The sequence below is a fragment of the Lutjanus erythropterus genome, chromosome 9, assembly GCF_056507025.1.
Source record: "Lutjanus erythropterus isolate fLutEry1 chromosome 9, fLutEry1.hap2, whole genome shotgun sequence".
NCBI lineage: Eukaryota > Metazoa > Chordata > Actinopteri > Lutjaniformes > Lutjanidae > Lutjanus > Lutjanus erythropterus.
Genome location: NC_139325.1, coordinates 37,292,161 through 37,306,477, shown reverse-complemented (window position 1 = coordinate 37,306,477; position 14,317 = coordinate 37,292,161). Strand labels below are relative to the sequence as shown.

Below are 14,317 nucleotides of genomic sequence, written 5' to 3'. Positions count from 1 at the left end.
AGATTCATCCGGCATTATGATGACAAACAGCGGTTTCTTGGTGGAAAAAGCAATCAATCCAATGACAATAACTGCAACAACAATGACATGAGCATCCACGCGCTTCTGTAAACTGCAGCACCGAGCACACACTGCACGCTCCAGCTCAGGAAAACTGAGAAACACAAAGAAAACCAGACGGAAACGGGTTCACGGAATCGTTAGAGAGTTGTCGTCTTTCACAGACAAATTTTATTGATGCTGCCGTATGAGTCGACATTCATGATTTTATAATTTCTTTTACACTTGAAATACTAGCTGAGCTAAGCATAAAATCAATGAAATTTTTTAAATTGGTCAAAGTTTGGGCATTATTATTATCATTATTATCATTTTCTGTTTTTGTGAAAAATTATAAAATGTGACTAATGACTAAATATTGTATGATCATATCAAAGGTTTAACATTGGTGCCACTTCAATTTCAATATGTGCTTTGATTCAGTATAATTATATATTTAACATGTCAAATTAATGTTTAACTTGCAAACATGCAAATTTTGTCTTTCCAAAAACAAATCGGTGAGGTTTTTCCTTACTAAATCTAGCCGTCAGTCATTAATGGGCTAATTTGACGGTGTCCTCTCAATAGTCAAAGAGGACATCAGTCAGGACCAGACACATTTCAGAGACCCACATAAAATGTATTTTTAATATTGTTGTTATTCTAAGCTAACCTGTAAATTCAGGTGGATATTGATTGGCTGTCAGTGTTTCTATTGCTCATTAAATCACTCTGAATGTGATCCCGATAATATAGTCGTGGTGTGGACACACCATCCAGTTGAGTTAGCATAATTTAAAATAATATATTGTGTGGTTTTGTGTGAGCTGTTGCCAAGTTGAGGTTAGAAATCCAAATCCAAATCCCCTCCTCTATGGAAATCAGTCGGTTGGTGGAGGAAATGATAAACTGAAGATAGAGGAACTTGCCTGACAACAGACAGAATCGTCAACTTGTTTCACTCCCTGTTTGAGTAAAAAAAGGTAAAAGGTATTTGTGTTGTTTCCTGTGACAGAGCCTTCCTGGTTTTGAGAATTTGCCTTTTGGTCAGTACTCTGTTGAGGAACAGAGGCTTACAATGACTGGAATTTCAAGACACTTGCCAAAACAACTGAAGTATTTATCACTAAAATGTCTGTTTTAAGGCCAAACATCTCAATCGAATCCCATCTCTGTTTGACACGCAATGTTGCATTCACAGATCTAACTCGAATGTTTCATTCAAAAATGAAATATCGCTGCCGTTTGAACGGGTTGATGAAGAGCAATAAAAAAAATGACTGCTGGCATGAAAGTGAAGCACATTTTGGGATTCTATTAAATCTATGAGTCATCTTAAGAGCTCTGCTTATAAAATACTTATGCATTTAAAGATTGAATCATCTGTGTTTGTTAAATATTGAATGATGAATTTAACACGGCAAAAGTGTTCCAGAAGTGGATACGCGCAGACGTGGTTGCCTTTTTCTCGACCTCTTTAGATACTGATACAACAATTTCTCTGATTTCACTACAGTCAGATGAAGGCAAGCAGAAAAGACAAATTGCAGTATATTGCAGCATCAAAACCCAAAGGAGTGTCTCTAATGATCAACTCAAATAATTAGGAAGTTTGATATTATTAATGGAGACTTCTGCCATCACAACAAAAACACACCGGCGGCTGTCTGACGATTCCCTCTCCGACCCACGGTGGCTGTTATTTAAATAAACTAAGCAACAGTCTCAGGGGACAGATGACATTCTTAAACACGTCCCTCCTCACAGACACACGTGATTTGTTTGCACAAAATGCTTTTAAAGATTAATCACGAGTTTCCTCAAAAGCTCTCTGCAAGGATATGCTCAAAAACAAAATTTCAAGTGGCGATCAACAAGATTGCCTTTTAATTTTGTGTCCGTCGTCGTTTGTGCTGCTGCTGCTGCTGCTGCACTTCCACAGATCACCTGTCAATCAAATGGTGTGGGAGGATTTTGGATTTTCTTTTGATGAAGTTTAGGTTTCTGTAATTGGTGCTTTTTTTTCCCCTTTGTCTCCTCTACCACAGAGACGATGCTGTCTGCTGTTCTTCTTCTTCTCTTTATTTCAAACATATAACACACCACTTCTTTGCTGCAAAGTTCCATAAAGAAAAAAAAAAGCTACCAGAAACAGAGTGTTGGGTCCATATATAAAAAGGAGATCTCATGAGTAAAAGAATAGAACAGAAATCCTCAGAAAGGACTGATATTGAGATGTCAATACTGATAATAAGATCAGAAAACTGTAGGCTGCTTACTGTAGTCATCTCATTAAACTGCACAGTTTTAAGTGCCAGAATAAAATCAAATTTTCCTAAATGGTTTAAGATCTCAAAGCCACTGAGTTATCAACAATTATAAGACTTTAATATCACGTCAAAATTGTTACTATAAATGCAATTGCAAATTTCCTTTACACCCACTGAAATCAATGTATATTGTTACTTTGTTTTATCGGCTGTTCATATTAATTTTAACTGTATATGTTTCGATCATTTCCAGAGTAAGGGATCAACACAACGGGACCGTTTCATTTCAAGTGTTAAACGATTTTTGGGTTAGCTGAGTGAGTTAGCTGGATGAAACACCAGACAATATTGATAAGACAAGACAAGGGCTGCACGATTTGGTAAAAAAAAAAGTCATATAGAGGTTAGTTTGACTGAAAGTGAGATTGCGATATGCGATACCATTAGTGGAAATGATCAGTTGTGATCAGCTGTACTTGGCCAGAAATTGCAATTAACTGTGCGGCCCTCTTCCAGACTTTGTAAGAACCCTGTCACAGCTGATAGTTGCAGCCCTCAATAAAACTTAATGAGCAAGTTCTCAATTTAGTCAGATTTATTTATATGAAGACATCACAGACCTCTTTACTTCATACATTTCTCTGGTAATATAATAATTAGTACAAAAGCCAGAAGGAGGAGTAAGAGCAATGATAACACCTGTGAAAATTCAACATCAGCTAAAAATGACAGAAAATCACCCAGCGAGTGTCCTGAGTGTCCAGCAGCAGCTGAGGGTCTCACCCAGACTGCATCCTGTCCAACACAAACACAGCTAAACCAACAACAAAAACCACCATCGAGCTGTTTGAAGTCGCCTCCATCCTGCACCGCCACGATCAACACTCCACTCACTGAGCTACTTCACAGAAACACACACACACACACTTCAGTCCTCCTCCTCGGAGTGGGTCTGCATCACCTCCCTGCCCTCCGGACTGGAGACCCCCTCCCCTCTTCTCTGTGTGCTCATTACCTTAATTGATGTTTAACCCGTAGATCAGCCGCTGATGATGGCTCAATTAAGAGCTTGCTGGAGGACAGGGATTAGGCCTGTGTAAGTAAGGCGGTTTGTTGCCCTGCAGCCCTGGCTCCTCTGGACCCTAATCCTTCACTTCGGCCCCGAGGGTCAAAGCAGGGAGGACATGTTGGCAAATAGCACCGAGCCGGCTATCACGAGGAAACAATTACACATGTACAGCTGTTTTTTTTTTTTTTCAGAGCAGCAACTAATGATTATTTTCATTAGCAATTAATCAGCAGATTAATCAATACAAGAAATTGATTGTTTGGTCAATAAAATGTCACCAAATGGTGAAAAATGTCTCCAGTTGCAGCCATCAAATTGCTTGTTTTTTCCATTTAAGCTCCATTTACTCATACAGATGATGAGAGCCAAAGATATACTTGCTTTTATCTACACGTGCACATCCTCAGAAATCAACTCCACACATACATGAAATCAAACACATGATTGAAAAGCCTAAGACAACCAGCACATATTCAGATCTCAGAAACTGCATCCAGGGACCATTTCTGCTTAAAAATCGTGATTGATGACTCACTGATTATCAAACTTTTTCTGACGACAGGTACGCCACAGTGAGGAAATGAACATAACGAAAGATTAGAGGGTTGGGTCATTAAGTTTTGAGTTGCCAGGTCTATCAAACATCCTCCTAACTACAACAACTAAAGCTGATTTCCACGAACGAGTTGTAAAGTAACGCTTAAGTACACACCAGCTGTCATGCTCCTTGTCAGGACTAGGGATGGCTTGATGCGACACCATATTGATACTGTGACCTTGAGTATCTGCCGATACCAATCAAATACTGTTTTTTGTCATCTTTAATGTATTAATACCCATTAATGGGCACACTTTGCTGAACCATAAAAAAAAAATCAAAAATAGCCCACAACATGACATTTTTTAAAAACCTTTTCACGCAGAATTTTTGGCAGCATTTTTGATTGGTTAGCACCAGTCAGTCTTTTAAAATTAAAATAAATTTCATGTGCACACCGGTGTCCAACACAGTGATTCTGACCAGGATCAGACCGATATGGAAAATAAGCATTGGATCATCCGTGGTTTTAGTTTTGACATATTAGCATCAGCTAACACCTTCCTGATATTATGTCTGGACACATTCCTGAACTATTTGGCAATGCTGAACTCCGCAAACCCTGTGATTAGTCTACAGCGTAGCACAGTGAAGTTGGTTTTAAGTTAGATATTCGACTCCTTCTACCCCAGTCAATGGCAGTTGAATACACAACTTAAAACTAAATTAACCGCAATCTATGTGTTTGAAATCTGACTTCTCCTCTGTGCTGCGACTCTACTGCTGCTGCTGCACAGAGCTGATGCTTTCACTTTTTAATTATAACGTCCATCATCAGACTAAACATTTGATAACATGCTTGGACAGTGGGGGCGGTGGTCCAGTAATGTAACTGGTCTACAGTACATCTACTACTGCAGCAAGCCTACCTGACAACTGACTTATTAATAGTCTCATGTCTAAAAAATTTCAGTATGATTCCTTCCTTAGCCCAAAGCAGACATACAAGAACATAACCTAAATACAAAATGTGCAAAATTATCTATATCAGAAAATATCCAATTAATAAATTGGTTAACTGTTACAAGTTTGATCAAGCATCCAATGACAGATGTTGGTACTCGAACGTTTTTTTGGGATTTGGTGTTGAGGAAACATTTCGGTAAATTCCCAATCATTACCGAGCCCTGCATGCACATACATAGAGGTTTATTTCATGCCTTTGGTTTGGTGCTTCTACAGAGGAACAGCTGGGTGAGACTAAATGTCTTCACTGAGACCCCTGATAATATGACTCTCTGTCCTCTTCCAAGCAATGTGATATACCAACAGAAATCAATGCCAAATCAAGGCTTCTCGAGTATGTTGTTTCACACAGTTTCATGCTGGACTTACAGAGCAGGCTCTTATACTCTGAAAGTTTAGCACTCAAAACTGGGCCGAGAACTAACTACAGACTGGACAGGATGGATGCTCGGATTCAGCTTAATTCTTCAAGTGTTCCCAGCTGGTGTGAAGATGAAAGCGGGTAAATTACAGCAGAGAGAAGCGGGTTCGTGCTCAGCCAAAAATACAAAAATCAAATGCATCTCAGCTCTCCCCGACTTCTTAAAATGGCAGAAGTTCTAGCCTGGCGAGACGACACTTTGGAAAAAGCATGAAAAGTGAAAACGCTTCGTTGACAATGTGACTTATTTCTGGTTGAACAAGAAGTTTCCTTCCAATAATTAACAACATTTGGTGTGATGGAGCTAAAAACAATTGCAGTTGACCTTGATGCTTGCGACTATTATTTTCATTACTCTTTTTTTTCATGAATCGATTCACTTGTTTAGTCTCTAAAATGTCAGACAACAAATGCCTGCTGCACGATCCCAAAGCATGTGGCATCTTCAATCCTCAAAGTCCTTTTATCCAAACTATTAATCAACTGAGCTTAAATTACTATTTCCAGGCTCAAGCTTTTTGAGCGCTCTGAGCAACATCTTGTGGCATTCATCAGCTGAGGGAGTTTGTGTAGCATTCAAGACAACTGAATTTGTAGTAACACGATTAACAAAATTAAATTGTTGATTAATATTCTGTCGCTCAATTGACAGAATAACTACTAGTTTAAGCCCAAATCAGAACTGTATGACCTTCACGATCAATGTAATCTCAACATATCAAGAAACACTTTTGATCATTCAACATGTATTGTAATCTACGCTGCCAATGTGGATTACTCAAAGGGAACAGGTTCATTCAAGGTTGAAGCAGCCATTAAAAAATGTTGTACTACATTTTTGCAGGGCTGCATGTGAGCAACAGAATTAGGAGTCACGTGACTTTTGTTGACAAGCTCTGCTGCAGCTGCAGTTGTAACTTGTGCAAAATTTCCTGGATGTTGCAGCTGCAGTCCAGAGTATAAGAGTAAAACACAACAGAGAGCAGATGGGCAAAATGAAAATCAAACATCTGGAACAGAAGGGAAAGAGCTCATCCCTGGAAACGGATCATCATCCGTTGTTTGGGTGATGTTAAGCGAAAACAGCTCTAATCAAAAGAGTGCATGAGACTTGTGTTTGTGCCACAAAGCAACACAACTAACTTGTTCAACCACCTGAAAAAAAACCCATAAAACTGCTGTCCAATGAATGCATGAAAGCCAAGAATAATAATGCAAGCGTAACCTCACTGAATCCTAATCCGTGCCAAGTGTAAACACAGATGACGCTGTACAGCGCATCATCGTATCAGTGTTTCCTCTACCACTGTTTTTCAAAGACAGAAAATATTTTATTTGGAAATTGGAAATTAGCCTTGCCAAATGTTAAGTTAACTAGATAGCCCAACTAAATCTCCCAATAAAAACAATAACATCTAAAAGCAATGAATAATCTTGATAAATAATCATTACCTCAATATTCATCAAAATAATCATGATTAGCCAAGCATGTTGGCCATAATCATGCAGCCCTAGCATATGAAAGTGAAAAGGAATCAAATCCAAAACCGTAACACACTGAACTTTTCCACTCCGGTTCATGCCAAAGCAAACAAACAGTAGGTGTGATGAGCAGCACCAGGAGAGGTAAATCTCGCCCGGTCTGGTTCCTCCACCCTGCGTGGTGCAGCTCTGGCTGCAAGCACAGAAGGGAGGCCATTTTGAAAGCGCAGTAGGGGGAGAGTGGATTGTGAGGTGAGGCTTGCAGCCGCTACTTCCCACATTAAGTGGCTGATGGTCTCCTCTTTGTACAAAAACACCTTTGGCTTTAAGTTCCATTAACAGAGAGGGAGTGAGGACGCTTCTTTCCCTCTGTCAGTGTGCCGGGGTAAAGCGCTGCCCTGCGATGATTGAATCATAGCCATAATAGCAGAAGGCAGAGGCCTGCTGCGCGGCTGAGTTCTTCCTGTTCTCCTCGCTCAGCGTGGGAACAGCCGCGGACAAAATCTGCCCTGGAATCAGCACACAAAAGAGGCCATGAAAGCAACACGACCGGAGCAGGTAGTAATTGCTCCTTTCTGCTGAAATGCTCCGTCCGTTTGAAAAGGAGCACGGCTTGTGGTGTGAGGCTTTCAGTCTGACAGCAGTGAAGGGGGCATGCTTGTCTAACCCGGCTTACAAGAAGGGTTGTTCTGCTGTCGTGGGACGAGAGCACGGGTCAGCTGCAGGCGAGCACACGGAAAACACATGTCCACTAAAACTGTTCTATTGTACCAGGCTGAGGCTGAGCTGAAAAGGTAAACAGCCAAATCAATGAGGTGGCAGGGGACTCGCCCTCCACAGCGCCGTGGCTGCAGTAGCTCAGCTCATCTTCAGCACTAAATCTCACCACTTTTCTTCCTTCCTTTCTGTCCAGTTCCCTTGGTGTTGGAATATAAAACAAACTTTAAATTTCCACAGCGAGTCAATGTCCTTTTCTGCTCTCACTGACTAATGCAGCCCGGGCTTCAGCGGTGATTAAAGCTCATCGATACTCAGTCTGACCAACAAACAAATTGATTAGTCAAAATTTGACCCCAGTTAAAATTACAGTGCACGCCAAAGTCCCCGGTTCCATTGTTAAAGTCTAATGAAGAGCTCTGGAAAATCTGTCAGGGAACAAACGTGTCGCTGCTCACTTACATTCAAACAAAAGGTCTGGACCTTATTCTTCTCTCAACAGACCATCTCCGCTCGAGCGTCTCAGCTTTCACAGAGCCAGCAACACCATTTAGGGCCGGTTTTTGACTGTGTTTTATCATTTAATATATGTTCCTCAAGATGACGTCTTAAAAAACACTCAATTTGTCCAAAAAAACCAAGGATATTCGATTTACGATTATATAAACAAGATAAAAGCAGTAAATCCTCACATTTTGGGAGCTGAGACCAGATAATATTTTTGGCATTTCTGCTTCAGATCTGTGTAGTGTATCTGAATAATTTTCTTATGAATTCTATTTACATTCATTTTAATAAAGCCCACACATAACTTCACATTCAAAAAGTAAGACTCAAAAGATTGACTATGGATGGATTACATGTTTGATAAATTACCACAGTCTTATCACAAGGTCCATTAGTAGCTGTTCTGGAGCTATCGATCTCATATGATCCTCCTCAGACGATTGAGTTGGCCGCGGTGCTTTCAGGCCAACATGAACAAGAACTCCTTAACGTTTAGCATTTAATGATCAACTCCATCATCTGAACATGGTTGTGTGATTTTAGCTCAGAACAGCTGCTAACAGACCTTGTGGTGAATACATACAATTACATTTTCCTACATTTTTCTTTTGTGTAAAAAAAAAAAAAAAAGGCGATGATAGAAATTGAACTTAAATGGGTTTCTTTTCCATATCAAAAAGAATCTGGTTATGTGATCCAAACAATATAACAAATCAAATCAAAGTCACCGATTGATAAATGTAACTTTTTGATTAATTGTTTCAGTCATGTATCAAGACAAACTGTCAAACACTCGCTGCTTCCAGCTTCTACATTTAGAGGATTTGCAGCTTTCCTCTGTCATAAATCACAGTAAATCGACGGGTTTTCCGCCAAACAAAACAAAGACGTTTCACAATTTTCTGATACTTTACAGAAAAAGATGACAAACTTATTCAGTAAGACAAACAATCAGCAGATTAATCAATAATGAAAACAGGGATGAAACTGACTGATTGAGGCCTGGACGATTATCGGATCTGATGTTCATCGTTTCACCATAATTTTTACAATTATATTATTTAATTTAAAATGCATTATTTTGGCTCTGATGCAGCCGCCTCTCAGGACGCTGTCTTCACCAATGCCCCGCCCACAACCCTATCTGATTGGTTGCACATCTCTAGTTATAGCCTAATTAAACATACGCTTAAAAATGTTTCAACAAAGTTTTTGTGTTATCCAACAAGTTGACACAAACATTGTTTGTGTCAGTGAAAACACTGACATCACAAAGGACATGATGCCATTTCAAATCATTGAGAGGTTTGCAATATAAAACTTCAAAAAAAATTATTTTAGTGTATGTGTCAGCACTTCTTGAACAAAACTGTGATCATTTTGGTCACTACATTCGTGATCGCAGCTTTAACACTGGCCCAATGTTGGTACATCCAGGCACACATGCTTAGAGACCTCCAACTGAACTTTCATGTGCTGTTACACACCAGAAACTACATGGCTGTGCACTTAGGCACACTCAGTCACTTCATCATGCCTCTGACAGACAGTGACGCTCTCTGTAATGTCTGGAGAGCACGACGGCTGACTGCCTGTGTTTGCTGTTCAGCAGGAAGCTGCGGCAGGAGAGAATGATTGTACTTCCTCAAATTAACAGAAGCAAGAAGGGAGAGGAGGGGTTGTGGGGTTTTTTTTTTCCTCCCCCTACGCTGTGTTTTGACTGAAGCCAACAGAGCACACGATGGAGCACATGGCTTCAGCTTCAGTGAGGAAAACCGAACGCCAGTTCTGTTCCCTCACAAACTCTTGTGACTCTGTGAATTTGGATGGATGTTGGGGAGAATTAATTCCGAGATTACTTTCACTATAAAAACTGTCTGCTTAAGTTTTGTCCTGGCATGGAGCTTTACTCTGTCGATGAGAGCGGCGTGCAGCTTCGCCTGCAGTCACGGTTCTCAGGGACACAAAAGCCCATTACTGGAGCTGAGCCCATAAGTTATCTGCAGCTTAAGCCCCTTTTCACTGAACAAGTCCAGCTACAATATTTTGTTCAATTTATGGATTGTGTTCCTGTGTGAGTACATGAGTGAAAGGGAGAACCCTCCAGAGACTTAAGAGAGAAAGAGACACTCTGCTGCCTGCATGAATGTAATGTAAGGAGAGAGGTATCAGATCTTCAACTAAAGTGCACCATCAACAATTCTTCCATCCTACTGAGAAGCACGCAATTCAACAGCCAGCTGATGGAGATGATGATGGTGATATAGGCCAGGTCACATCTCACAGTGGGAGGAAGGATAAGATAAGGTGGTGTGTGTGTGTGTGTGTGTGTGTGTGTGTGTGTGTGTGTGTGTGTGTGTGTGTGTGTGTGTGTGTGTGAGTGTGTAGGGGGGGTTCAGAGCTCCTATTAGCTTTGACATCTTGACAACGTCAGAAACAACAGAGCGTTTATTTTTGTTTGTCAGCCAAAACCCACGCTCGCTCACACCTCAGACAAAAAAAACAACAACAACAAAAAAAAAAGGTGCTGACATAAACCTGTCTCCATGGTGAAATTTTGACAAAACTCACAAGTATTTACTCTGAAGGTGGAATTTAACCAGTACTGGCTGCTTCAAACAGCTGCAAACTTTCAAACAGGCATCGGTTAGAAGATTTTCTGCTTTAAACCAAAGGAAAGCTGCAGAGAGACGAGGGAAGGGAAGGAAAAGATCTGATGCTGGCAAATCTAGTTTTTTCTGGACGATGTTCAGGCTTTGAGACAGCTCTGATTTCACTTCAGACCTCTAAATCACTTTGTGATTCAGCCCGGTAAAACAGATTTACCTTAACGTAGGAATCTTGAATCATAATTAGTTAATGCTTCAATGAATATTTACAGTTTGAGTATTTGTCTCTCTGAACCAGGAGCATTTCTGCAAGACACTTTTGAGTAGTTTTCTGCTCGAGGTTTCTGCCTGTTGAAAGGGAGTTTTTCCTTGCCTCTGTCGCCAAGTGGTTGCTCATGCTGTAAAAAATATTAGAAATGATGAGTTCTAGACCTGCTCTTTATAAAAAACTGCCCTAACTTGTGATATAATTTGATAAAATTAACTTTGCTTGAAACATGCGACCACTGTGCCAAAAGTCTCTTGTCCATCTCATCAGGCAGTTTACTCCTGTATTTCTACATTAGATTTACCTTAACATAGTAATCTTGAATCCTAATTAGATAATTCTTCAATGAACATAAGGGGCTGAAGGGAGGTTTTCCTCACTGCCACGGTCGTCACGTTCTTCCTAAAGGTGGAAATCGCTGGATCTCAGAAAATAACAGGGCTGTAATTAATTATTATTTCTAATTTTCAATTAATGTGCAGATTATTTTCAGTTAGTTGTTTAGCCTACAAAACATCCAGAAAAAAAACAAACACTTTTGTCCAACCAACAGTCCGAAACCCAAAGACTCTACGTTTGCCGTCATAACAAAGACAAAGAAAAGCAGCAAATCCTCACATTTAGGAACCTGGAACCTGAACTGATTTTCTTTCGATCGACTCGTCGATTGAAGGATTAATCAGTGCACCTCTAGTCTCTGAAAATAATATTATCAAGAGTACAGTCTAGACCCGCTCTACATGCAAAGTGCCCCGAGATAACTCCTGTTATGATTTGGCGCTATATAAAGAAACTGACTTGACCTGAAACATGCAACCACCCTCCAAAAACACAGAGACTCTTGTCCATCTCACCAGCCAGTTTACTCCTGCATCTCTTTATTACCTGTCTTGGTTACACTGAGCATCTGAGGCGAATGCGTCCTACTGCCAAAGACTCACATAGAGCTGCTAATCTCCTCTGACTGCTGGGACGCTCACCAGCACTGCTCAGCAGCACCCTTATCTGGACTGTCTCCCTAGGGATCCTGTGACACCTTTTTGGCAACCTGGACTTTACCTGCAGGCGCTGCTGAAACACTCATCTGTCCGTGTTGCAGCACATCCCTCTGCTGCACTAGATAATGATGTAATAGATAACAGTTCCCCCTGCCTCCTGACATGAGAGACCTTTCTCCAGAGACATATTCTCATTGTCTTGTTGCCCTCTAATCCCAGTCACCTGCCTCTCTGAGATGCTGCCAAACCAGTGCTGCTGGATGTGGAAAAACTGACAGAAAGGACATTTATCACTGCAAAGGGAAAAAAAATCTCAGAGCTAACTTGACGGGAGTTTTATTCAGGTTTATTGATGCCATCATTATAGGGCTGCTTCCACGAGTAAAATGGTTTCCGGGTTGGAGGAGGAAATTAGAAGTTTGATGGCACTCTCTCCCGGGAGAAAAGCAATTACGCACAGCAATGAGAGCACAATTGTCGGAAATGGGCTCATGAAAGAGACATAAAATTATTCGACACACACAATAGCTTAAAGGATATGAGCAAAAAGCATCCAATGTGTTTCTTTTATAAAGGAACACAATTTCACCAATCACTACAGTTTTCCTGAGGCAGAAACAGAGCTCTGTCTCTTTATCTGCCCACTTTAAACCTGTCATTTAACGCGTAAACGAAATTGATGGCGCGATAAAAGTTGCCAATAAACTAGACGTGCTTTTCACTGAGATTAAATCCATTTGCAGAAATGAAGAGAAATCGCGTCAAAACCAGGCTGACACTTGTCGTAAATCGCTTCTGACAGCTCTTAATGGAGTGTTATTACTGTTGCGCACAACGCTCAAACCCACCGGGCTGCAAGATGTTATGTACACAAGGTCTGCGGGACTGAAGCGTGCGAGCAGACAGTGAGAATAAAGCTTCAACTGCGATACTGATGTTAACTTAGTTAACTACATGAAGCACGGCGTGTCCTTGACATAAAACACTGAGGGAGACTGCAAGGCTTTTTCAGGCAGCGCCGTGCACAGCCTCCTCAGAGTTCCCACAACCACAACACTGAGCCGGGCATCAACTCCGAGCCAAACACGCAAATATCTCAACAACAACACCACGGCGTCCGGACACACAACTGTCAGAAGTGCCCAAACACAGGAAGAGCAAAAAAAAAATGTGGCAAATGCGGACAGAAGCTGGTGAAGAGTGACTTACCCGAGCAGTGTATCCACATCTGTTTGATGCGACGGGAGATTCAAACGTCTCACTTTGTTGCATTCAAAACGTTCGGGACGTTTCAGCGAAGACGAACAGTAACTCTCCGCCGACCGCGGTGGGCTACCAATTAAAAAAATTCTTCCTACTTGATGTACAAGGTAACTATTTAGTTATGGCAAATGGTGCCTAATCTATCCTGTGGCATTGCTTTATGATTGACGGGAGCGCGGCCAATGAGGGCGAGCTGTCCGCGCTGCTTCGACCAATCAAATCGTCCGCGCGGAGTTGGTGGAAGGTGAGCTGTGAAGTAGGAAGGGCTGATGGCGACATCATGTGTTAAGAGTTTATATCCCTCCGCCTGTCATGTTTTGAGAGCAGCGACTCTACTTAAACTGTTTTTTTTTCATATTAACCAACTGTAAATCAGAGTTTACAGCTAGCACGGTTGCTGGTTTATTTTGCAAGCTAAGTGATAGCAAACTACAAGCGATTAAAATATTTTAAATATTGAATATATACATGGAAAAATTTGAATTGTCTGATTGCCATCATGTAGACCCTAGTGAAGATGTTAAAGTTGTACATTTACCCAGCAGAGCAGATACTAGCCACACCAGAGCGTCTCTCTTTGTTATTCGGTCAATTATTAGCTTAAATATAATGCCAGTATTTGCTTTAATTATACATGCTACGTGTTGTAATTATGTAATTAACATCTGATGGTCCGGGCGGCCTTTGCTGTACTTTCACTGACTGACAAATGAAATGTATGTTCTCGCCGCCCTACTTTATGCAAGCACGGCGGAGGAACACGATGTTTACAGTGTGCGGAAGAGTGACGTACAGTGACAGATATACGGTCGGTGTGGCGCGTGAGGCAGGGAAGCAACACATGTACAGAAATTTACTTTCACACGAGCGCGCCTTTTGAGTTTCTGAGAAGAAATGTACGTAGAGGACGTAGAGCGCAGATTCTATTTAATATCTTTTAGTTTCTACTGTATGTGCGTTAGGCTACGTCACGCTACGTCAGCGCGAAGTAAATGGCTTGGCTGGCAGATTTAAAGTAATACTAGTACTAATAATGAAAGTAGTGGAGGAGAAGGACACGGACAGACTTGTTTCAGTATTCATTAAACATCAGTAGACCAATCAAAT

At 40.9% G+C, this 14,317-nt stretch overlaps 1 protein-coding gene across 13 annotated transcripts in view; it reads right to left on the bottom strand.

Moving 5' to 3' along the window:
- The window catches only part of mef2d (myocyte enhancer factor 2d), a 130,497-nt gene extending 117,116 nt beyond the window's left edge, over positions 1-13,381 (bottom strand). For 6 of the 13 annotated variants that reach the window (XM_084727497.1, XM_084727498.1, XM_084727500.1 and 3 more), the window contains exon 1: positions 13,157-13,380. The gene's annotated coding sequence lies outside the window, so the exon portion shown is untranslated. Of the gene's footprint in view, positions 1-13,156 lie in introns of all 13 variants that reach the window. The other 7 variants (XM_084727491.1, XM_084727496.1, XM_084727494.1 and 4 more) reach the window with 2 other exon arrangements.
- Between the last annotated feature and the right edge of the window lie 936 nt (positions 13,382-14,317).